The sequence below is a fragment of the Schistocerca piceifrons genome, chromosome X (assembly GCF_021461385.2).
Source record: "Schistocerca piceifrons isolate TAMUIC-IGC-003096 chromosome X, iqSchPice1.1, whole genome shotgun sequence".
Taxonomy (NCBI): Eukaryota; Metazoa; Arthropoda; class Insecta; order Orthoptera; family Acrididae; genus Schistocerca; species Schistocerca piceifrons.
Genome location: NC_060149.1, coordinates 71713539 through 71740758, shown reverse-complemented (window position 1 = coordinate 71740758; position 27220 = coordinate 71713539). Strand labels below are relative to the sequence as shown.

Sequence of the window (27220 nt, the reverse complement as noted above, 5' to 3'; positions counted from 1 at the left end):
AAAAAGACTCGGATATTCGGCTTGGAACATAATCCTAAAGGAGTTCACCATGTTACTGCAGTGAGCTTGTAGTATACGACTAGCGCTCGCGGGAAGTAAAGAAACTCGAGTACGCCACTAGATCGGCGGGACGGCAAGCACACGTCCTCGCCGCTCCTTCGCTGACGGCCAACGCCCACTCGACCACTATGAACTCCACCATCGAGTATCTACGCAGATATCCATACGGCACATAAAACTTCTGTTGTGATTTTCTCGGTGTTACCAGAGTAGTGCACGGTATTTCTTGCACATTATGTTGCGTTAACAGAGGGTGTACATAGACATCTATGATCCCAACGTCGTCGCCTCCCCTGTTGAGAATGCTGTGAGATCGATAGGGAGGTCGACTTTTATGTGTATATCTTAATCTATCGATAATTCTGACAAGAGCACGAAGTTTAACCTTGTTTGTCCCCTGGCACACAGAAACAAGCAATGTTGCGACCGTAAACACAAAGTGTTGTGTCAGGTGGACATCTAAATAAATACGGTACTGTAGTGTCATCCGCTAATTTTATTTGAATTTTTGGGTTGTGTTTTGTTTCTGGAACTGTATTTCACTTATTCGGAGTTTTTCGCATATTGGACGATTGCACGAAAGCTGCAATACAGTGGTTCCGCCCCACTTATTTAAGTGCGTAACAGTCTTCAATTTAACATATTTTTGGCATGAAGTGCCGCTAATTGCATTGCCGCAGGAGGCTCTGTAACAAACAAACCAATATTTACGGTGTGGGCTAATTTTTCCTTTGGGACTAAGATTTTTAGACTGAATTTGAGTAATGTGGCATGTGTATGAATAACGTGGCTTTCACTGATTTATTTTGCACTTCATATTCACTCTCCGTCTGATGCTTGAGATTTGAGATATTTGCAGTTGCTTTGCATGGGTTCCTTGACATTAGTGGCAGTGGCATTTAGTGATGTAGTAGATCATGGTATTTCTTCTATTATTTTGTCATTGTTATATTGTTTATAGTGTACCACTGTATGCACTGCAAAGAATGGTGTGAAAATAACCTGGTAGGTCATTCACTTTTTGTTCTGTTCATCCGAGTTTTGGCGTGTAAACAATTTGAAAAGAATTTTGTCAATCAGTATTAGAAATTGTGGAATGTTAGATGCCACTGTCAAGGAATTATGTTCTATATGGATACCTTTTCAAAGTTGTGAAGCTGAATGTGGTTTAATGTGTGAACAGACTTTGTCATGGACCCTCAGACTTCAGCATCCATCTTTTCTTCCTTCAGAAAATTTAAATAATATGAAACTATTGTTACTAGCCACACTGTGTTGTTTTCCGACATAAATGGACCGTACTGTAGATTAAAATATTTTCTATGAGTGAGACAGATTCAAGTAAAACAGCCATCTAGATTGGATGAAGGTAATAGGTTCATAATACCATGAAGCCCTTCATAAAAAATATGCTAAGTGCTGCAGTGCTAAGATTTTGATTAAATACTGGGAACTTGCATTTTGGTTTCTTTCCTGCCGTACCAACAACATAGGCCTACATGCAGCATTTCTGATCGTGCTATTTATATGAACAAAGTGGCTATGGCTGTCTGTCTTTCTTATAGTTTTTACACTTTTCTTGAAAACATTAACATCAGGGCACTAATTTGATGTTTGTTCAAGTAACTGTCCTACTTTTTCCCTGGTCTTAGAAATGGGTGTGGGGTGAATTTTGTTAGCATCATTCTGTATGAACAAGCAAGTTGGTGCACTTCTGACTCATTGGACCTACCATCAAGATGTACATTTTCTGTGATTTCCCTAAACCATTTAAAGGAAATGCTGGAACAGTTCCTTTGAAAGGGGGCAGCCGATTTCCCTCTCCAGTTCGAGCTTGTGGTCCATCTCTAATGATCTCATCATAGATGGTGTATTAAACCTGAATATTTCTTCATTCTGTATGTATACTAATAATCAGTCTCCAGTAGAAGATAAGTAGCTAAGAGGTATTTTTATATAATTCCCCAAATTACTTTAAGCAAATAGGTTGATTCCTGAAAGAAAAATGGTGGCTAATTCCCACTCTAACTCTCATCCATACTTCTACTGAACCACTAATGACACAAATGTCAACAGCATATTTAATAGAAATCTGATTAATAATAGGATTAAAAAAACTGTAAATTTCTTTAGATAGTTTATGATTAATTACTTAGTCGTCTAAACTTCTTTTTCATCATTACATTAAAGATTTGCATTTGTCATCTGAACACAATGTCTGATGTTGGTTACAGTGTGGTAGGAAGATGGCTTGTGTGGCTTATACATGCAAACTTGCAGTGTTCCGTGTTTATCACTTATTGCAATAGTCTAAGAGAAAGGTGTTGTAAGCACAAGGCTCAAATATGTTAGAGAAGTTGACACTGCAATTGTGACTAGTTGTAGCCTCGTTGGTCTTTGTGTGTGTGTGTGTATATCTGAGGCGAGTATGCACGAGAACAGTGAGGATTACTTAGCTTCAGAAAAGTTTGAGGTGTAATGAATATTTAGTTACTTTAAGAAGTTTTAGTTGGTTTGTGGTCATATGAGAATTATTAATATAATTGGAGAGCTTGTTTAAGGGGGCCTAGAAGTGTAACTTAGAAAGCTATGAAGCATTCAGGAAGTGATTAAGATGATAGAATTGAATCACTAAAGGGAGATTTTTGATATTCAAGGTTGATACACTATCTGAGGCAACCTTGATTTAAAACTTCCTGCTGTGTTCTATGAAGACGAAAGCACATGGCTCATGGTTTATTTAAAAATGAAATAATTCATCTGATGCCATTGTGTGAATGCGGGTACACACTAAAACAACAAAGGCCAACGAGTGGAAACCAACTGCGCCATTGGCCAAAATGTGCTTAGTGTGTCCGGGCAGCAAATCTTAGCTAACAAAGTATTTGGCCTGGTTTGTGGTTCGGACTGCTGGCAGTAACATGAAAACATTGGCATTGAGTTGGGCTTGGGACCCAGGCTACCTCCTGATGTGGATGCCGGGTTGAATGTTCATTGTTTCAGTAGCAATTTGGGATGTGGATGTCTGTTGAATGGGTATTTATTTATTGTGTTTAAAAGTACTGGAGTACTGAGTGGAATATGGAGACAGCATTAAAGCTGATAGTTTTTCCATAAACGAGAATGTTCAGGGGATCCCATGAATTGCGACTGTAAAAACAAATTGAAAAGATTAGGCGCTTGGACGGAAATAAATGAGCTGTTAGAAAATAATGTGCATGATGTGTAAAAGAAGTGGAATCATTATGGGTATATTTGTGCTGCAGGTAGAGCTCTCCCAATAGAGGAGTCATCTTTAGAAATGTGTTAGGGGTCTACATTAAGCAATAACGGTTCAAAATTTATGGCTGTCATTCGCAAAAAGTTGTAAAATAACTCATTAAAATTCAGCATTAAGGTCAGACAGTTTTGTCCCACCACACCGCTCCCTACTTTTTAAAAGAGAGATCATCCGCTAGCCTCGTTTCGTCTTTTTCTGATGATCAACTTCTTGCAGTAAAATAAATGCTGCACATGCAACAACTGTTGAATCCTCTTCTTTGCTCATAGTATTGGTTGGTGAAACTGTTATCAAAACACTACTTTATAACAATAACAAAATGGGAGGAACCTCGCCAAGCTACAAGAACCAATTGTGATTCCACATGGCCGAATCTGCAGGTCCAAACCCCTTGGTTTGGTGCGTATGACAGGTCGAATGCCAATGCATTGGCAACCAGCTTTGGCCAAATCCACTGGCTGTCTTTCATTTGCCTTTGTTGGGCTTGTGTGTGCGCGCCTTGACATAAAGGTTCAATCTAGTATACACTATATAAATACTTTTTTATTTAAAATGTGAGTTTGGTTTACAGCATGTGAGCCTTTGATACCACCCATTGGCTTTGGGCCATGAAGTTGTGGTGTTGTGGCAGTTGATGTCATACGTGTGCAATTCTGCATTCAGAATTGTCTATAAATGCTAAAACAATTGCTTCTGCAGTAATACTGAAAGGAAACTGTTACAACAGTTGTCAGGAATGAGAAGGGATTAGTTAGTGTGCAAAACATTTTTGTGTATTTATTAATGACAAAAGTTGTCATGATATACTTAATAAAATTATGGTACTGGCAAGTATTAAATAGAAGATAAGCAGTTGTTGGTAAGGCATTGCATCTGTTCACCTTTCGACTGAGGAGCTGAATGGTGGATAGGCATTTGGAAATTAGAGGTAACTGCTTAAGCTTTCAGCACTCGTAAGTTATGTCAAGTACCTATACTATGTACTGTAACCTTCACTTTAGGTCCATCTACATTACTGAACACAAATAAACTTTCTGTGACAACACACAAAAATGTTCTGTTAGTTCACAAAACCAAATAATAATAGTTCTTGATAGAAATAATATAAGCAGTAGTTTCACATCAAAACTTACATAGGTCCGTGCACTACTACATAACACTGCACACATGTGGAAATTGTAATAATGAGCACAGTTCCATGTAAGTCATGGGGTGGTGGAAACTACACGTTTATCAGCTGAAGCACTTTCCAACAAAAGACTAAGTCGGTCCAGGTAAACATTAATGACACTCGCAGTGTACTTGTAGAGACAAAATTGATAACTGCAACTGAGAGCAAGACTGCTGCTGGGTGTCCTTGTATTTGCGTGCTACGGAAGTTCGTGTAATTAGCCAGCAGTATCAGCATTTTTTCCGCTGCACGTGCCCTCTCTAGTCATGATCAAAGTTAAACGTATAGGTGCACCCATAATATGTTGTCATAGCTATGCTCTTCTGCTGATAGACCCCAATACAAGTAGATATGTTCTCTCTGGCATTTTCCCTTGGTTGCTGGAATGAGTTGAAAGTAGTTTGACGTGGAGTACAGAGAAATGAAAGTGGTTAGTGAAGAACTAATTAAATGTATGGACAAACATTATCAAATACGTGTACAGAATGAGTACAAATTTCAGGCAAACACTGAAAGAGAGTATTAACTTATATTCCAAAATTATTGGGAAATGTGCAATAGAGAATTTATGCTGAAGTGACAAAAGTCATGGGGTAGCGATATGCACATACACAGAGAGTGGAAGTATCATGCACACAGGGTATAAATGGGCAACATGTTGGTGAAGCTGTCATTTGTACTCAGGTCATTCATGTGAAAAGGTTTCCAACATGATTATTTCTGTACAACAAGAATTAACAGACTTTGAACACAGAATGGTAGTTGTACCTAGATGCGTAGGACATTCCATTTTGTAATTTGTTAGCAAATTCAATATTCTGAGATCCACAGTGTCAATAGTGTGCCAAGAATACCAAATTTCAGACATTACCTCTCATCACAGGCAGCACAGTAGCCTAGGACATTCACTTAACAACCGAGAGAAGTGGCGTTTCTGTAGTTGTCAGTGCTAATAGACATGCAACAGTGCATGAAATAACCACAGACATCAATGTGGAACATATGACGAATGTATCAGTTAGGACAGTGCAGCGAAATTTGCCATTAATGGGCTATGACAGCAGACACGAGTGCCTTTGCTAACAGCACGACATTGCCTGCAGCGCCTCTCCTGGACTTATGACCATATTGATTGGACCCTAAACACCTGGAAAACCATCGTGTGGTCATATGAGTCCTAATTTCAGCTGGCAAGAGCGGATGGTAGGATTGGAGTGTGTTGCAGACCCCACAAAACCATGGACCTAGGTTGTCAACGAAGCTCTGTGCAAGCTGTTGGTGGCTCCATTATGGTGTGGACTGAGTTTACATGCAATTGACTGGGTCCTCTGGTCCAATTGAACTGATCATTGACTGGAAATGGTTATATTTGGCTACTGGGAGACCATTTGCAGCCACTCATGGAATTCATGTTCCCAAACGGTTTGAAGAACATTCTGAACAGTTCAAGTGAAATATTTGGCCACTCAGATCACCCAACATGAATGTCATTGAACATTTATGGGATTTAATCGTGAGGTCAGTTTGTGCACAAAATTCTGCACTCGCAACTCTTTTGCAATTATGGATGGCTAGGGTGGCAGCATGGCTCACTGTTTCTGCAGGGGACTTCCAACAGCGTTCATGCTGCATCAAAATGGTGCACTACACCAGGCAAAAGGAGGTCCGACACAATATTAGGAGGTATCCCATGACTTTTGTCACCTTGGTGTTTTACACATTACACTGCATGCTTTTACAGCATTAATTCTCTCATTTTTATAACAGATGTTCAAAATGGCATACATGTGGTGTCGTGAATGTCCATGTATATGGGTATGAATTACTTAACTTGTTCAGTTATTCTACCTCCTATGTTTACCCCCACAACTTTTTTGTTGAAGTGTTGTGCATTACATTATGCTTGCACATCGCTCCTGCCTGTCATAAGAGGCGATTACTCACTATAAGTGACTAAACCTGATCCAGGGAGCTATTTGCCATAGGATTGTCCCACTAAACATGAAGAACTGTTCACTAGCCTAGAATACCAAGATATCCCTTTTGTCTGCCAGATTTGTGGAGCAAAAGAGTTAACACTGGTACCTTTGTTTGCGATTTTAAGGGTTATATTCTTACTTGAGAAGCTGTTTGTGATACACATGTATCATATAAAGCTATATGTCCTCCAGCTATTAGGTGCTCAGGTGTGTAAGCTTTGGCCCTTGTTCCTCCTCCTGTATCCATGAGTACATCTGGACTTAGAGGGAGAAGACTACGGAAGTGCTAGTAAACTATATTCCGTTTGCAGTAACTGCCCGTGCAGAACTCTCCTTGATCGCTGCTGCAATTAATAAGGAGAAAGTAAGCCCTCAGTATGAAACACTCCTATCGTTTGTCGCACCAAAACACCTGGAAAAAATATTGAAGTGTCCACACTGCTGAGTTTTTCTAGAATTGTAATCTACGCCTGACACAATCATATTCCCATTATCAGTACTTACAAACTACAGATCCTTCCAAACCAATTACAATGCCCCCTTTGCAGAAGAATGCTCAGTTTCAACAAAATTTGCACTAACAGCCCTTAAGAAACAAAACACTGATTAAATCTATGTTATTGTACCGAAGAAGTTGTATGTAAATGCTACAGCTTCCGTTCAATTTCACCGAGATGAGTTCAGAACTTGAAGTGGAGTAAGGCAGAAAGATTTCACGTAACAGCTCTAGAGCAAATAATCATACTATAAACACAAATAAAGGAGCATGCACTTCATTTTGCTGATAACGTTACACTTTTTTCCTCCGCAGCAAATAAACTTCAACTGGAGTGGCCATGAAAACCAATTATTACTAAAATAATGTATGGTCAATACATCAGCAAGAAAATTGCACACATAAACAGGATGCCATAAAACTGGTTAATGATTTTTGTATTTATGGCAACTGAAGACAATTGCTGGATAGACAACAGCCAAAGAAATAAATAGAGAAGTGAAAATGTGGAGTACATGTAGTGGTCAAAATGGTTTTCAAAATGAGTTGCCTATGTGTCGTTGCATAAGCTTTACAGTCGGTGTGTGATGTCTGTTGTCACATATGTCAAAAATGGTTTAAATGGCTCTGAGCACTATGGGACATAACATCTGAAGTCATCAGTCCCCTAGAACTTAGAACTACTTAAACCTAACTAACCTAAGGACATCACACACATCCACACCCAAGGCAGGATTCGAACCTGCGACTGGAGCGGTCATGCGGTTCCAGACTGAAGCGCCTAGAACCGCTTGGCCACAACGGCCGGCTGACATACGTCAGTGAGACATGTACTCATGTAATTAAAATGTGATGGAGGTGGGACTGTCTCATAGCCAGATGAATAGATGATAGAAGAAACAAGGATATTATTAGATTTCAAGAGGTAAGAAAAGTCATAGATGGTGACTTGGTGGAAGAGCACCTGCACAATGGTACGTGTGGGCATCTTTAGTTGACAAGTGATTATTGATGCTGATCTGGAAACAGTTAAAGTTTCTATATCAATTCCTCTCAAGGCCTCTTTCTGCGTCATCTATTTCCCACCAGACTATAAGATTAGGCCTCTGTAAGAATATGTAGTTGGACTATTGGAGAAGCTCCCTCCACTCTTCCTACTACTAGGATCTTCAACATGGTCGGACCCATGCCTTCTTAATAGTTGAGAAACAACACATTCCTGCAGTGCCATTCCTGCATTATCTGCGTCCCAGTTCCAGTGACATGTCCATTGTGATATCTGTGGCAGTAACAATTTTCCAACTATCACCTCTCTTCCCAGTCACCATCCAAAAGCCAACTGCAATAGGAGCTACAAAAAGCAAATTATCCAGTATTCAGTGCCAGAATAGTGTCTGATGTATGGGAACATGATATATGATATCTTGTGCGATGGCCAGTGGAATGGTTATACACAGCACAGAGGAGACAATACTCTCATCCTTTAGTGCAGTGATTCTCAAACCTTTTCAGCTCAGTGTGCCCTTTGCTGCATTCAAAATGTGTCCAGTGCCCCACCCCACCCTCCATCCCCAAATCAAATCTCCATTACCTGCTATCACCATTTCAAATATTCCTAACTTAAACATAATCAAAGTTTACTTTGTATATAAACCCTCCCATATGCAAAGTATTGTCATAATCTCAGCCGGGAAAATGGGAAAGCTTTCATACACAGTAACTGTACATTTACTTAAATCATTAGTTACAAAGAAGTTTTAGTTAATGAAACCATTTTGCATCTTTCATATAGAACTCTGTCTCTCTGTAAGATGCATGTCATTTTATCTGTGTTAGTGACATTCAGTTGTTACCTGATGATGGTCAAAGAAATAAAAATAATTTTGCAGAACATCAGGAAGTGTTTCCTGTTTAATAAAGAATGCAATTATATTAACTGAACAGATACAGGCAAAGGAACAAAAATTCAAAGAAGAAATTATGTCAATGTATCAAGAGTACAAAGTTGTTTTTACTTATCACTTTTCTCTGCTACTAAAATTCATTTCAATCTGAGCAACTGGTCTTCCAAATTCCATGGCTGCCACCAACAAATTACCCACCACAACTACACAGATGTCTTCATACTGCTGAGAACCTACTGTTCTTTGCTCACTCTGCATCAGCCACAGTAAGTGACCCTACATATTCAACAAACTGCTACACTTCATTGTAGTTGCCCATTTATCAGTAGTACACATTTTAAAAGAGTGCCCCCACTTTCACTGCATAAGGCAAACTGTGAAGCCAGATGGCTCATTACCTTCAATTTTAACTGATGATATTTGAGTAGCACACCTAGTTTTACAGTGTGGTGTGTACAATCTTATCTTAATGTGGGACAGTTTGGTCCGGTCTGGATTCCACTGTAGGGGGAGGGGGGGGGGGCGTCGGGATGGGAGCTTGCCTCCCGCTGCAGATATACTTTCACATTCCTCATCATTTTAATCTGAGAATGTTACCTCACTTTTCCCTACCATTTTATTGAGTGAGTTATCTGTCTTTCACAATGACTCAGAGTGCTGCTGGTTGGATGCAGAAGGTGTACTGCCCACTGCATGACAAGCCCCGGAGAACCTTCAGATGTTTTTGGCTGCAATTTTCCCCACCCACCTAATGATACCGTACTCTTCTTTTATAACTGGTTTTATCCTTCCCTTCTACTTTCTTCCCTTCCATTCTGTTCCAGATGAGCATAGTAAGAATTGATTTGGCTGCTTGTGCCTTCACTACGTATTAACATCTGCACGTTCTGTATTGTCCCATCCTAAAAGAAGTCTGTCTTGTTTATTCACTTCTTCCAAGAAAAATTTCTGTTCATGACCACCGTACAACAGTAAAATTTCTGTGGTGTGAGAGGCGGTTTCTGGGGAAAATAAGGTCAATGAAAGTGCATTTTATATTCCCAAACTCTTTCCTACTATTTTCTCTGCAAAGAATGGTATTTCTTTTTTTGGCACATTGCGTAGTCTTTCCCACAAAGTCAAAGAAGGAAGTCTTGTAACTCTTCACTAGGTTTTATTGTTGATGGTTAGCAGTATTTTTGCAGCACAAACTCATTTGTATTTTTGGAAGAATTCTGCCCAATATGAAGGGGGTTATGCCTGTCATTTATGTTTACAGTCTATCATGTTTCAAGGTCTTAATATGCTATTCTATTTTAACTTACAATGTCATTGTTGTTTCTATGTGAATACGTCAAATCACACACATGAAATAAATGTCAGTTACTCTAGTTTAACTTTCAGTCCATTTATTTAGCACAGTTTTGCCCATCTAATTTTATTTTGGCACTTGCTGATTGCTTAGCACACTTTTTTTTCCATTTTGTAACTTTTTATATCAGCTTACTAAATACTGGCAACTTATTAAAATCCAATCATTCAAATATCAATAACTGTCATGCTCTTTACCAAAAAAGACATGCTTTCACTTTCTAACTTCACAGTTTTGCACAGATAATCTTTACACATCTTTGAGGTAAGTGGTAGTATGCCCACTAAGCATTGTTGCATTATAATTGTTTTGTATTGACTTTTTCTCTTACTTTTGCCCAATATGTAAGTAATTAAAATTGTAAAAGTCATGTTGTTACTGAGATGGGGGTTAGTGTCGTACAGGAAATTTTGTTTATTGCAATTTTACAAACAATGTCTTTTCCTCCCTTGTTGGAGTGAAATATGTTGCTTATTTTGAGAGAGAGAAAAACACATTGTAGTACAAATTCAATTGTGTAGAGAGTGGCAGCCACGTAATTTTGTTACACCAAGTTATTATTCATTTCTTTACTGATTACCTTGCCATAACTCGTGTAAAATTACACTTACCTATAGATCATGCACAGGTATGAAAATCCTCCCACACATAGCATTAACTCCTAAGTCATTTGTTTTATTATTATGGTTTGCTAAACTTGGTACACATTTAACAGATTCCAGATTACCTGAATGGTCAACATGAAAAATTCACCTCTAGGGCCACCCCCTGCGGGTCCGGGGTAAGAATAAGCCTGAGGTATTCCTGCCTGTCGTAAGAGGCGATTAAAAGGAGTTTCAACCGTTTCGGCCTTTCATGTGATGGTCCCCCTTGGGGTTGGACCTCCATTTATCAAAATTCTACAGAAGTACGAGCCTTTTGGGGAAGGATGCCTTACGTGGTGTACCACTGGTCCTCAGTGCACTAAGACCTTGGCACTCAGCATTGTACCGGCGTTGCAACCATACCCACTATTCCTTACATTGGGCCTAAACGCCTGACGGGTTGTACAAGTTACGCCCATAGTGCGTCCCCATCTGCACCTACGATCATGATGGACTTTCCATGGCACCAGAAATCCAGCACGGTAGCCAGCCCGTTGTGGTGGGGTCGTCATGTACCCTCTAGGTTGTAGCCCCCTGACAACACAGGGATCGTACTGCCGATACCTGAGCTGCACCCTCCCCACGTCGGCCAAGGAGTAGATGCCCGTCTCCTTGGGGCATCAGGACTTCCGGCAACGGTCATCCTGCCAGGTGGCCCTTGCTGAGGCTGGGTGGCGCCCGTGGGGAGAGCCTCTGGTCGGAGTGGGTGGTATCGGGGCGGACGTTTCGCAGATGAAACGTCAACATGTATCAGGTCGCTCTGCGGCCGAGTCTTTCAAAAGGAAAGGTACTGTTTCTAGTTCTGGTTCTCCTGCCCTTTCCCCCTTGGCCACTCCCTGGGAGGAGGGACAGGCCCGCCGGCTTGGGGCGAAGTACTTCCCCCGCTATTTGGTCTGTTCTCGAACCGATGGGGGGACGTTCGCCACCTCCAAGCCCATGTTCTTTGTTCAGCACATTGAGGACATCTTCGGGGAAATCGAGGCTCTCAGTAAGATGCGTTCGGGGTCCGTTCTTATAAAGACCGCCTCCGCCACACAGTCGGCGGCGCTCCAGGCGTGCGACCGCCTAGGGGACATCCCAGTGTCCATTGTCCCGCATCTGGCACTAAATAGGACGCAGGGGGTTATTTTTCATCGGGACCTCCTGCTGCAATCTCATGAGGAGCTCAGGGCCAACCTGGAGCGCCGAGGCGTGCATTTCGTCCGGCGAGTCCAGCGCGGCCCCAAAGACCGTCGCATCGACACCGGGGCCTTTATCCTCGCCTTCGAGGGGGACGTTCTCCCGGAGAAGGTAAAGGTGATGTGTTACCGGTGCGACGTGCGACCTTACGTCCCGCCTCCTATGCGCTGTTTTTGGTGTTTGCGCTTTGGGCACATGTCGTCACGGTGTGAGGCTGAGCCCCTTTGTGGCGATTGTGGCCGTCCTCTTCGTGAGGAACGTACATGCACCTCACCACCTCGGTGCGTTAATTGTCCTGGCATCCACTCGCCTAGATCCTCAGACTGCCCCGCATATCAGAAGGAGAAGAAGATACAAGAACTCAAAGCTTTGGATCGGCTCTCTTATTCTGAGGCCAGGAAGAAGTATGACCGCCTCCATCCCGTGCCGTTGACCACTTCGTTTGCCTCAGTTGTGTCCACTCCTTCCGCGGTATCCTCACCCCTATCCTGTCCCCCCTCCGCCTCCTCCCCCCATCCGGGGTCTCTGCCTCCGCCTCCCAAATCCCTCCCTTCCAAATCCTCCTCCCCCGTGGTCCCCGCCCCCTCTGCCCCAGGGGCTACCCTTCCTCCTCCTCCTCCTCCTCCTCCTCCTCCCCCCCCCCCCCCCCCCCCCCCCCCGCTGCCTGAGAAGCGATCCTCTTCTCAGGCGTCCATCGGGGAAACGTTCCGGACCCCAGCTTCAGAGGTCCCGGCGTTCCAAAACGGACCCCGCGCGTGAGGACCTTCTTCGGGTCCAGCCCACCATCCCTGTGCCTCCTCGGCCTTCCAAGAAGGCCTCCAAGAAGAAGTCTCTATCCCCCTCTCCACCCCCGCGCGTTTCGTCTGACGCTCCATCCGTGAGTTGCTGCTCCCGGCCGTCCTCAGTTTCGCCGGGACGCTCTGCTGCCAGGCGCTCAGCTGGCCTCTCGTCGGCAAATGATGCTGCCCCTCCTACACAACCAGGGACAGCGGCCGCAACTGGCGACGACTTGATGGAACCGGATCCGCCTCCCGCCGGTTGTAGCGTTGTTCCCTCGCAACCTGGCCCTCCGCGGCCGTCGAGGTGACCAGCTCTTCCCCCGTCTCGTTCCCCCCCTTTTTGACTAGCGATGGCCTTGTTACATTGGAACATAAGAGGTATTCGATCTAATCAGGAGGAATTACAACTGCTCCTCCGCCTGCACTGTCCGCTCGTCCCTGGTCTCCAGGAAACCAAGTTGCGCCCAACTGACCGTATTGCCTTTACCCACTATACCTCGGAGCGGTATGACCTCACCCCTGTGGACGGTATCCCAGCTCATGGTGGGGTCATGTTGCTCGTTCGGGACGATGTCTATTACCATCCCATCCCATTGGCCACCCCACTCCAAGCAATAGCTGTCCGTCTTACTCTTTCTGCTTTTACTTTTTCAGTTTGTACCATCTACACTCCATCGTCATCTGCTGTTAGTCGGGCTGACATGATGCACCTGATCATTCAGCTTCCCCCACCGTTTTTATTGTTTGGCGACTTCAATGCCCATCATCCCCTTTGGGGCTCTCCTGCATCCTGTCAAAGAGGCTCACTCTTGGCGGATGTCTTCAACCATCTCAATCTTGTCTGCCTCAATACTGGCGCCCCGACTTTCCTCTCAGACTCTACTCATACCTACTCCCACTTGGACCTCTCGATCTGTTCTACCACTCTTGCCCATCGGTTCGAGTGGTATGTCCTTTCTGACACCTATTCGAGCAACCACTTCCCCTGTGTCGTTCGTCTCCTGCACCACACCCCATCCCCACGTCCTTCGAGCTGGAACATACCGAAAGCTGACTGGGGACTTAACTCCTCCCTGGCGACCTTTCCGGACCACGATTTTCTCAGTTGTGACAGTCAGGTCGAATACCTCACGGCTGTTATCATCAATGCTGCCGAACGTTCCATTCCTCGTACTACCTCTTCTTCACATCGCGTTTCCGTCCCCTGGTGGAACGAGGCTTGTAGGGACGCTATCTGTGCTCGACGACGTGCTTTACGCACCTTTCGCCGCCATCCTATGTTGGCGAATTGTATTGGATACAAACGACTCCGAGCGCAACACCGTAGAGTCATCAAAGACAGCAAAAAAGCTTGTTGGGCCTCTTTCACCAGCTTCTTTAACAGTTTTACTCCCTCTTCTGTCATATGGGGTGGCCTGCGCCGGCTGTCGGGCATTAAGGCCCACTGCTCGGTACCTGGCCTGACCTCAGGTAATGAGGTCCTCGTTGATCCTGTGGCTGTCTCCAACGCCTTCGGCCTGTTTTTCGCGGAGGTTTCAAGCTCCGCCCATTACCACCCTGCCTTCCTCCCCAGGAAAGAGGCAGAAGAGGCTCCGTGACCTTCCTTCCACTCGCTGAATCTGGAAACTTATAATGCCCCCTTTACTATGCGGGAACTCGAACGTGCGCTTGCACTGTCCCGGTCCTCTGCTCCGGGGCCAGATGCCATTCACGTTCAGATGCTGGCACACCTTTCTCCGGCGGGCTAAAGCTTCCTTCTTCGTACCTACAATCGCGTCTGGACCGAAGGTCAGGTCCCCATGCGTTGGCGTGACGCCGTCGTTGTTCCTATACCCAAACCCGGGAAGGATAGACACCTTCCTTCTAGTTACCGCCCCATTTCTCTTACAAGCTGTGTCTATAAGGTGATGGAGCGCATGGTTCACGCTCGGTTAGTTTGGATTCTTGAATCTCGACGGCTACTTACCAATGTCCAATACGGCTTTCGTCGCCGCCGCTCCGCTGTTGACCACCTTGTGACCTTGTCGACATTCATCATGAACAACTTTTTGCGAAAGTGCCAAACAGTAGCCGTATTCTTCGATTTGGAGAAGGCTTATGATACCTGTTGGAGGGGAGGTATCCTCTGCACTATGCACAGGTGGGGCCTACGCGGTCGCCTGCCCCTTTTCATTGATTCCTTTTTAACGGATCGAAAGTTTAGGGTACGTGTGGGTTCCGTATTGTCCGACGTCTTCCTCCAGGAGAACGGAGTGCCTCAGGGCTCCGTCTTGAGTGTAGCCCTTTTTGCCATCGCGATCAATCCAATTATGGATTGCATTCCACCTAATGTCTCAGGCTCTCTCTTTGTCGATGACTTCGCGATCTACTGCAGTGCCCAGAGAACATGCCTCCTGAAGCGCTGCCTTCAGCGTTGTCTAGACAGCCTATACTCGTGGAGCGTGGCAAATGGCTTCCGGTTCTCTGAAGAGAAGACGGTTTGTATCAACTTTTGGCGATATAAAGCGTTCCTTCCGCCATCCTTACATCTCGGTCCCGTTGTTCTCCTATTCGTGGAAACAACTAAGTTTCTAGGGCTCACGTTGGACAGGAAACTGTGTTGGTCTCCGCATGTCTCTTATTTGGCGGCCCGTTGTACACGTTCCCTTAATGTCCTCAGAGTTCTTAGTGGTTCATCTTGGGGAGCGGATCGCACTGTCCTGCTTCGCTTGTATCGGTCCATAGTCCGATCGAAGCTGGATTATGGGAGCTTCGTCTACTCGTCTACTCGTCTGCTCGGCCATCCCTCTTACGCCGTCTCAACTCCATCCACCGTCGGGGGATACGTCTTGCGACCGGAGCCTTCTACACTAGTCCTGTCGAGAGTCTTTATGCTGAAGCTGCCGAATTACCATTGACCTACCGGTGCGACGAACTGCTGTGTCGGTATGCCTACCGTCTGTTGTCTATGCCCGACCACCCCTCTTACCAGTCCTTCTTCGCCGATTCTCTCGACCGTCAGTACGGGTTGTATGTGTCTGCCCTGCTGCCCCCCGGAGTCCGCTTCTGTCGCCTGCTTCGACAATTGGATTTTGCCCTCCCTACCACCTCCAGAGAGGGTGAGAGCCCGACACCACCTTGGCTCCAGGCTCTGGTTCATATTTATCTCGACCTCAGCTCACTCCTGAAGGAGGGTACTCCGGCTGCAGTGTATTGCTCACGGTTTGTCGAACTTCGTGCTCGACTTGCCGGTCACACCTTTATTTACACCGATGGCTCCAAAACTGACGATGGTGTCGTCTGTGCCTTTGTCGTTGGGGCCGCCACCTTTAAATACCGGCTCCTCGACCAATGTTCGAGCTTTACGGCCGAGCTTTTTGCTCTCCATCAGGCCGTTCAGTATGCCCGCCGCCACCGCCACCGCCATTCATCGTATGTACTCTGCTCTGACTCACTCAGTGCTCTTCAGAGCCTTGGAGCTCCCTATCCAGTCCATCCCTTGATTCAACGGATACAGCAGTGCCTCCATTCTTTCACTGATAATGGTTCTCCTGTCAGCTTACTGTGGGTTCCCGGACATGTAGGAGTGCCTGGGAATGAGGCTGCGGATGCTGCAGCCAAGGCTGCAGTCCTCCTGCCTCGTCATCTGACGTTCGTGGGGATGTTTGTAAGAGGCTTGTGTCGTTGTGGTGGGATCCCTCCAAGGAAACAAGCTCCGGGCAGTAAAACCGCTCCCAACTGCTTGGACAACCTCCTCCCGACCATCTCGGCGAGAGGAGGTCCTTCTGACCAGGTTGCGGATTGGGCATTGCCGGTTTAGCCACCGCTGCCTGCTCTCCGGTGACCCAGCCCCGCAGTGCCCTTGTGGTCAGGCATTAACAGTGCGCCATGTTTTATTGTCGTGTCCCCGCTTTAGTCAATCTCGTGTTGTCCTGTCCCTGCCATCTACTTTACCGGATATTTTAGCTGATGACGCTCGAGCAGCTGCTCGTGTTCTGTGTTTTATAACTTTGACTGGCTTGTCCAAAGACATCTAACCTTTTTACTTATTTTATGTGCATCTTTGTCAGGTCTTTCTGGTGTTCCCCCTCCCCTTGAGTTTTACTAGATTCCATGTGCTCTAACAACAGTGACTGGGCGCTAATGACCTCAGTAGTTGAGCGCCCTTAAACCCCACAAAAAAAAAAAAAAAAAAAAAAAAAAAAAACCACCTCTAGGGCCAAAAATGTTGAGCTCCAATGGACAAAGTTCAAGAGTATTGTACAACAAGCCTTTGACAGATATTTGTTAAAAAAAGTTGTGAGGGATCGAAAAGACGTGCCATGCTTTAACAACCGTGTTAGAGAAAGCTGCTGCGAAAACAAAGAGAGCTTCACAGCAAATTTAAATGTAGCCAAAGCCTTGCAGAAAAAACCGAACTTGAATGACACCAAAATGAGCACACGGAGAGCCAGACATGAAATGTTCAATGAAGTTAAGGTAACATTCTACACAGTAACTAGACAGAAGAATCGTATGAAGTTTTGGTCATATTTTGAATCAGTAAATTTATCAAAGGCATCTGTCCAGACACTTTGTGGCTGTAATGGCAACAAAATGGAGGAAGGCCGAAATATTAAAATGCCTTTTTCCTAAACTGTTTGACTGAGGAAGATCAAACTGTGGTTTCTCCTTTAAATTGTCACACAAATTTCAAAAGGACAGATATCAAAATATGTGAAGATTAGATAGAAAAGCAGCTGAAATCAACAGAGAAAGGGCCAATGGACCTGATTCTACATGGAATGTGAGAAAGAAGTTGTTCTTCGTCCAGCAACAGTATACCCTAGATTTCTGGAGAAGAAAAGCACTCCTAGTGATTGAATAAAAGTGCATGTAATTCCTGTTTTGAAGAAGGTTGGTCAAACAGATACACAAAACTATAGACTTGTGTTTCTGATGTAGTCTGTTGTAGAATTTTGGAATATGTTGTATTCACACATATTATGACATTCCTGGAGACAGAAAATCTTCACTGTGGAACTCAACATGGCTTCCTAAAACAGTGATCGTGTGAAACACAGCTCTCACTGTTCATCCATGAGACCCAGAAAGCACTAGATACTGATGTCCAGGCTGATGCTGTGGCAATCGATGCCGTTCCCCAATGCCACTTACTGTCAAAAATATGACCATACTGTATATCGGACCATCCGTGATTGAATTGCAGTGTTTCTAGCAAACAGAACACAGAATGCCATTCTAAATGGTGAGAAATATTTGAATGTAAAACTAACTTGGGACATACCTCAAGCGAGTGTTACAGGGTCATTACTTTTCTCAGTATATATAAATGACCTATGAATAAAGTTGGAAGTTCCATGAGGCTTTCTGCAGATAATGTTGTGTTAAGAGAAGTCACAACACTTGAACATCGTACCAAAATGCAGGAAGACCAGCAGAGGATCGATAGTTGGTGCGGGGGTTGTCAGTTGACACTCATAATAAACAAATGTTTGTGCACAAATAGGCAGAAACCTCCATTATTGCACGTTACACAATTGTAGAACAATCATTGGAAGCATTCACTTACATAAAGTATGTGCAAGTATGCATACAGAATGATTTAAAGGTGGAATGACCACATGGAAATAATTGCAGGTAATATGGATGCAGACTGAGATTCATTGCAAGAATCCTCAGAAAATGTAGTCCACCACGAAAGACACACTTAGCCAACTCCAGTGGCAGACACAGGAGGAGAGGCATTCTGAATCATGATGTGGTTTACTGTGAAAACTCAGAGAGCATACGTTCCTAGAAGTGTTGACGATTATATTGCTTCCTCCTGCATATATCTCACAAAATACTATGAATGTAAAACTGGAGGGATTTGAGCTCACTCTGAGGCTTACCAACAATCTTTCTGCGAACCATTCATGACTAGAACAGGAAAGGGGAGAAGTGACAGTGGTACACTGAGTTCCCCCTGTCACACACCATTAGGTGGCTTGTAGTGTATTGATGGAGATATTGATTTTTTAAGTTCCTTATAAATGGTTCGCAACAATTGTATGAAATTGCTGATAATGCATAGAAACATTGTATTAATTTCCGTGCACAGCCCTGCTGCCAGAATTGCCTCCAGACATGGAAAACCTGCAGCTGAACAAATTCAGAGCATCAGCCTTCAGTTTCCTTCACAACCAATCATGTGAACTTTCTATTGCTAACATATTTATACCTGTTAGCTAAACAGTTTTAAAGTTTCAAATCTGTAATTTTATGTTGTGACCCTGTTTACAAATGTTAGAGTGAAGCACATTTACGTTATACGTTATTCGTAGATTTGGAGAAGACAGATTATACCTCTGGTGCTTTCAGTTTGTTTTTATAATTAGCACCCAACATACACTATTTTTGCTACCTCTTCCTAATTGTGCATATAGGATTTATAGAGAAATCTGACCAAGAAACAATATTGCTCTTTCTTTCAAAGTTTGTGTAAAAATGTACTGCATGTATTTGCACCATACTGAGATTCATAATATTCCTTAATCACTTTTACAACTCTTTACTCCATTTCAGTCTCTCCCAAGCATGAACACAATGCTGTACTATTTAATAAGTATTCTTAGTGTTGTTATTAGGTCACTCTGTTAGACTACCTCAAACTGACTGGTGAATTGTTGCAGTTTCTTCATTTGTTGAGTTCCTGTTATTTTATTGATTGTCTATCTGCTTATGGCTACAAAGCATTGATGAAAAACCACTTGGACAGCTTATTAGACTGCCCACTAATTGTGAGTTTCTTAGAGATTTTGGGAAAACCATGTTGACAGGTAATGGGATGGTCAAATACAGAAATTTACGCCTAATTACTTTTCAATCTTGCAAAAACTGTGCCTGGCTAGTTCCTAGTGACAGTAACCTTCTTGTTAGTTATATTGTGGTGTGTACAAGGATAGTGTCATGTTTATGAGTGGCGCAAAATAATACATAGCCTAAGTAGGATAACTGGAGGTACGGCAGGAAGAGATGTGACACTGCCAAAAATAAAGTATAAAGTGGACTACATGTAGTAAAATTATGTTTTTGAAACTTTCCTTGTATTTCATATGAAGATGATTAGCTTTTATAACTGCATGGACAATATTACTGTCATAAAAAAAGTCTTGGCAACAATAACCAGATAAAATTTTAAAGCTTAAATTGTTCTTGATAATCAGTAACAATGTAAAACTGAAGAATAGTTGCTCAATGACATAATAAAACAGTTGTAGTGAAACTTCTGTTGTTTTATTATTATTTTATTAATTACTCTTCATCATTCTTAATCACATTAGCTTAATTTAGATATTTTATGTTTATTAAACAAGTATATAGATTTAATTTAGTGACAAGTGGTGGTATTTCTAATGTAAGATTACACTTTCACCTCAATTACAGTTAATAAGAGAGTTTTCAGGATACTGTGTGTATTGACAATGAAAGGTCAGTTACATTATCGTATCACAAATTTTGATCAACTGCTGCTAAAGTTACATGGAATCGTGTATATGTGTGTGTGTAGCAAAGCTGTTTCAGTATGGCAAGGGTCTACACACTTCCCAAGTGCATTCCAAACATGTTCTATAGGACAGGTTTTTTTTTTTGTGTGTGTGTGTGTGTGTGTGTGTGTGTGTGTGTGTGTGTGTGTGTGTGTGTGTGTTATATATACTGCATACATGTGTGAAGGTCCTTTCTTACTAATATCCTTCACATTGGTAACAACATATAAGTTGAATGAGGATCTAGTTAAAACGTGCAGTTTCCCTAAATTAGGGTAAACCATGAAGCAGTAAAAACCTGGCAAAATATAAAGCAGTCGACACAACAGTAAAGTATGTGATTACCACATTAGTCGTGCTCAGACAAACTACATGTAGACCTTCAACACTACAATCCACTAACAATATCTGTGCATCAAATTGCATTGCAGCATTGTTTATTGGACAAAATGGACAGCTGTGGGCTGGTCAAATTCAGACGTAACTGGCCAGGTTGTTCGCTGTTTACCTACTTGCTGTATTGCTTGATTACCAATATCTATGCACTTGAAAAAATTGTAGAGTAACTCCATCCAAACTAGTCTGCCTTTGTTGCAGCGACCAGATAAATGATGTTATGTAGTTTTGGTTGCAGAAGGCAGCACATACACGAGATGACAACCATGTGTATACCACTTGCTGATCATCACAGGAATGTGTAATTGCAGTGAGAGCACCAGTGTGTACATGCAGATCAGTAGAGATCAACTAACATCAACCTTGAATCAAAACAGGCAAAATTTTATCTGGTGATAGGTAAAAACTCAGTATCATTCTCCATTTCATGAAGGGAATGAGTTGGTCTAGTTATTAAGGTTTATTTCTTCAGGTGGGTATAAGCACAGTAGAGGTGACATCATTACACTTCCATATGTCACTGTGCATGTGTAATAGATGACAGTGAATGCCTTCAACAACAAACAGTTCAGTGAATGCCTTCAACAACAAACAGTTCAGTGAATACAGTTGCCATTTGACATCTCAACCTGTCCTATAGAACATGTTTGGAATGCACTTGGGAAGTGTGTAGACCCTTGCCATACTGAAACAGCTTTGCTACAAGTGTGGTCTTCACTTAGTATACAGCTTCCAGACACCATCGTCAACAGCATAAAACTTGACTGTAAAGATTCTAATATTGCTTAACATAACCATCCTCCATACTGGCATTATCCTTGAAAACCAAATTGACACATTTGATTTAAACATACAAATGTATTCTAAGTTTTAACAGAAATTCTTTGCATATAACTGAAGCCACACACAAAATGAATGCCAGCTGATGTGTACATTTTAGATTTCAATACAACTGGCACAATACTATTTGAATTATTTTGTATTTTTTTCTTTGATATGTGGAAATAACTGTGTTGTTGATAGTCTGTAATACAACTGTTAAACAAGCACACATGCCGATTACTTACTAGGCAGCAACTTCTATTGGTGAAACATGCTCTGACTGCACTGCTGTTACTGGAATAATTAAATACAATAAAGTTACTAACTGACATTTTGGAAACTAGCATTATCTCACTAATTTCTTTATTTTTATCCCATTACTGATAACCTCCTTTCATTATGTGTAACATTTGTTTGTTGTTAGCTGGTTGCTTGAATTCCTCAGTCTCATTTTCTTCTCCTGGTTTAATTTTCCTCTCTCAATAGACAGCTTACCTTTCATTTTTTTCTTTATAAATAGTCAAGTACTATCATGTGGTGTTGGATTTTGGGACTGTACAGGTAACTAATGAAAAACAGCTTGTAGTAGCTTCTGGGATGAGAGCCATATGTGAAAATTACAACTAATAAATTAAAATTACCCCATTTACAAGCAGGCATATAACAAAAGAATTCAGAGTCCTAGCACAAGAATTATTTATGGTATTAGAAAGCATATGTCTAGATTAAGAATGGTGGGTGGGGGGGAAGAAGCAGGTTGTCTCTCCGGCGGAGGCAGCCTAGTGGCCTTTGTCACTCTGCCAATTTTGACCCAGCCAGGTATTCTTAACATGTTTCCAAGTAATGAAATTCTGAATTGTTCATTTTGAATGTCATCTGCCACTTGCTATGAGTTCTGTAGTGAAGAGAAGGACTTGCAACAATGTTAGAAAGTATTATGACAGGCAGTGTTGGCATTGGGGGGAGGGGAACAGGGGAGCAGCTCTGTGGTTTTACCCCAGAGGGGTAGCTGTGCTCCCCCTTCAAAACATTGACACTGCCAGATGTTCTATTTAAGAACTGCTAATAAAAGTCACTAGATCATTGGCATAGTAAAATTGCTAGTAATTAATGACCTCATGCATTTCACTACATTCATATTCAGCAAGGGTGCTAATAAACATGCTATTGATTATTCTAAAATCATAATCCTGAAATCACTTGCTTGTTTTAGTTGTGAATATTTTACTTTTCAGTCTGTGGCATGATCTTTTAATTCCATAGGCCGAATATGCCATTGCTTTACAATCATGGAACATCTCTCTTCATTAAATGAGTAGTACTCATAAGCACTGACTAACAATAACAGTGACAGTGTGTCTTTACAGCGGAAGACAGAAAGTCGTTATAGAGGTCAGCGACCATGCAGGGACATCCACAGAAATTTATCCAAGAGGGGAAAGATATGTGAGTTTGAGAATGTATCGTGCCCCAAAAATTAAATTTGACATGAATTCCACAAAGCCTATTTTATATCAGATGATGGGTAGGTATTCACTCAATGTTTATAGGTAAATATGACAACAAAATGGTAAGCGTACATCATTAGCACATTTTTAATAGTATCAACATGGATACAAATGACACCATTTTGATCAACAATCTGAAATTACCTCATTATTATTATATTCAGGGTATTCAACAAGTTTTTCATAAGAAATGTTTCACTTCATAAAAAGATAATGTTATTTTTCACTGAAAATAAAATTTTTAAAATAGATAAAAGCCAAAATGACAGAAAATACTGTTAAACAGGAACATAAACAACCAAGAAGAATGCCAAATTAATACTCTTGAAAGTGGAAAAACAGAAATAAGCATTTAAAGAATCCACAGTATTTCCTGTAGCATTTGGATATGATAAATCTTCAATTTAATATACTCACAAGCAACTGTTACTAGAAATGCGGGAGAGTTTTGTAATACATGCAAAGTCTACACCACCAGATTTCAGGAGGGTCCCCCCTCTTGCAGGTACCTATGTGACCATGATGACGCACCAATACAAAATTAACTGTCAGGATCACACTTTATTTATGCTCATAGATTACATATTTCAGCAGACTGCAGCCATTGGACCTGTCCTAAGACAAAGAATAAAGAAAGGATACATATTTTTTTTCACATATGTGCATACCAGTAGACAAGGGAAATGTATATTTTCTGTCTATATATATTATAGATACCAAAACAAAAGGGAAATGGTAAATTATACATTAGTCAGCAGGTGGTGTTCATACCATGAGACATGCACACACTCCTGCAATAGAAAAGTGACAGATTCAAACTAACATAAAATACAATTTATGTTATACATACATTTTTTATGTTTCTGCTATCATACTTTACTATCCAGTGGATCATTTTATAGACTTGTATAAGCTCTCATGAAAACTATATTAATGTGAATTAATATGAGGAGTAGACAGTGAGACTGAGCTTTGTAATTAATGAAAGAACAAAAGAGACACACAAACTTTTTCGTACAAAGTGGATTATTGGCTCTGTCATTTAACCTTTCAGTGGGCACGCCTGCGGCAGTTAGCCACAAGATTTAGTTTTCTGTTAGTATCACAGATAGCATTACAGTTGCATCCACATCCAGATACATATTTGTTATTCTCAACAGATTTCACCACTTACTGCAATTGCGCAATTCATGCTTTCTGCGGTTTGGTCGCAATTGTTGTTTGAAATGTGAGTGCTGCGTTTGCGGTGTGTTTGCCGCTACGCGCCTTGTGATGTAAGTATTTTCTATACTTGTGTTTTTCTTACGCCTCAAAGCACTCTTTCTTTTATATTGGTTTATAATGAATATTCGAATTGATTCGAAGTTCACATATGCAATTTTCATTACTCTTTACAATCTTGGATATTGATTTGTTACAATATATTACTTTTATAGAAACATGTGTTTCATTAGGTCTCATAAAAGTGTGGAAATGGAGAAAAAGAAGGCATTTGACAGACACGGTCTAATTGTACGTCCTGAAGACTATGAGATGCAGATGGAAGTTGACTAATTTATTCACAATCATAAACAGGAGTGGGATTTTATGAATGCTCCATTTCATAATGTGTTCCCATGTTACTTTCTTTTCACGTGAATCAGTGCAATTAAGGCACATAATTAAAAGAACCATGAAGGCAATAAAGAATATTGGCGTGTTATAAATTACAGTGACAATAACAGACGATTGTGAAGGCAACAAATAAATAAAAGATTATTTTTATAGAGCCACTTAATGTCATGTTATATCTTCACCAATATAATTAAACTGGTGATTATATAAAGATTATTTTTCCTTAGGTTAAAAGTGTAATACTAATTGCGGTGTAAAAGCTGCAACGCCCCCACTCATGGAAGTATGAAAGGGTTAAGTATGTTTTCCTTGCAAATTCTTTTTCATATTTCACGCTTTTTCTGATGTTAATATTGGACGTTTTCCCATATTATCCCATTCTTAAAACATTTGTAGTGATTTTGTATTTTATTTTTGTACGACAAAATGTTTTATGCCTGTCCTGTCTTTTCCTTACTTCTTTTGTACGAAAAGTTGTTTTCTTCTTACACCTTCAAAACAGGTTTGAGGTCTTGTCAATTGCTAAGAACTCTTCTAAGCCCGCAAAGGATGCCTTGTCCTTTGAGACTGACCAATTTCTTTGAAAAGTCTGGACAAGAACAGAGGGTGTACTTACAAGTCATTTGGAGCTCCAGTATTAGGCAGGTGATGGAGCTCCTCAGGCAAATACTAGATCCACTTGCCAGGAGGAGCTGGATAGGGGGGACTCATCTGAGATGTAGAGGAAGCTCTGGCTGTGGCTTTGAGCATGCTGGATGCAACCAGCTGCAAATGGTTACTTGCATCAGAAACAATGTTGCCACTGCCTAAGTTCAGAAACCATCATCATTACACATAGGCCATTTTCTGAACTCATGAAAGCAGCTAGCTTTACTCATGAGATGGAAACTGGATGATATTTTTCTCAGAAACAATCATGGTGCTCTGGTTTAGAGCCAAGTAGAAGGCATAAACCAGAGGCTCAGATGATTGTGTGTTAATCTCAGAGGTGGCTTTCTCAACCTGTGCTGTCAGATATGGAATTATTGGACCCCTCTTGATGGTCAGCCATGTGCCACATGTAGCAAGCACTTACTAGTGTAGCAGAGTGTGTGTGGCAAATACATATGTGTTCTTAGGAGAGAGAAACCTCCTACATAGGCCTGAAAAATTATGTTCTGATTTTGGAAATGGGGAAAATATTAGCCCAATTAACTACGGACAGTAGCATTTGCCATTGCAAATTGGAGGAAGAAGATATGAAAATAATATAAGGCAAATGCAGGGCCATCCATGGATAAGTCCAAGAATCTGTTTCACTTTTGAGTGATAATAATTCACACACAAATCTGGGAACAGAAATCTGGTTGAAACCAGAAATGAATATGACAGATATTGAAATAAGAGTCACAGGACGGTAAATGAAATAAAATTGCTCAACAGACGGAAGGAAATTGAACATGGTGGGATGCGTGTATGATTCAACATATTTAAAGTATGTGCAGTAACATGCTACTCTTCTTCTAAAAGCTGTTTATTGTATATCACTGCCGGCCGCGGTGGCCGTGCGGTTCTGGGCGCTTCAGTCCAGAACTGCGGGACTTCTACGGTCGCAGGTTCGAATCCTGCCTCGGGCATGGATGTGTGTGATGTCCTTAGGTTAGTTAGGTTTAAGTAGTTCTAAGTTCTAGGGGACTGATGACCTAAGATGTTAAGTCCCATAGTGCTCAGAGCCATTTGAACCATTTTGTATATCACTGGAATAATGAAACATTCCAAGGGAGTGGAACAACGTGCATGTCAGTTCCATCTTCAAGAAAGGCTGTCAGATCAACACAACTATACAGGCTTGTATCACTGAAATTAATCTGTTATATAATTCTGGAATGTGTTGGTGCTCATGTGTTACGACTTCTCTAGAGAGAAAAAAACACTACTATGTAGTAATCAATTTGAATTCCACCAAAAAAATTCGAAGTGTAGTTCACTCTGTTCATCCCTGAAGAAAGTAGATTCTGGCATCCAGGCTGATGCTGTGTTGCTTGACTTCTGAAAGGTGATGAAAAAATTCTACACTGTACCCTAATGAACAAAATACGAGTGTACAAAGTATCAGAATTTTAGTATAGGCCTAAAGAGGTCCTACAAGTACAACACAGCATGCTATTCTTAATGGAGAGAAATTTTCAGATGTCAAAGTAGTTTCTGAGGGAGTGTAAGAGGACTATTACTGTTCACAGTGTACAGAGTGAAACAAAACTCCACTGACAAACTTTCAGAGGTTGCTGAGGGATACCTTATGTGTATTTTGGCATAAGGTAACCACAGTCTCCAGTGGCTGGTTACTGAGTAATCACATTTCATTTGATTTCTTGGCTCACTGAGCTTTGTATCTGTAAAATACTTGTTCGTGGGCATGATGGCACTGTGGAATCGTGACTGTCACCACAAATGTACTAGTGCTAGCCAATTGCCAGGAAGCTGAACCCCAGAAGAGGTAATGAATCTCGACATGCAAGTTAATCTTTGGGGGAGCAGAGAGCCTGAACA

The 27220-nt window shown here is 41.9% G+C and overlaps 1 protein-coding gene across 1 annotated transcript in view; it reads left to right on the top strand.

The window, feature by feature from the left end:
• The first annotated feature begins 419 nt into the window (after positions 1 to 419).
• Positions 420 to 27220, top strand: part of LOC124723211 (glycogen debranching enzyme) — a 211486-nt gene continuing 184685 nt past the window's right edge. The window contains exon 1 of the mRNA XM_047248399.1: positions 420 to 532. The gene's annotated coding sequence lies outside the window, so the exon portion shown is untranslated. The remainder of the gene's footprint in view (positions 533 to 27220) is intronic.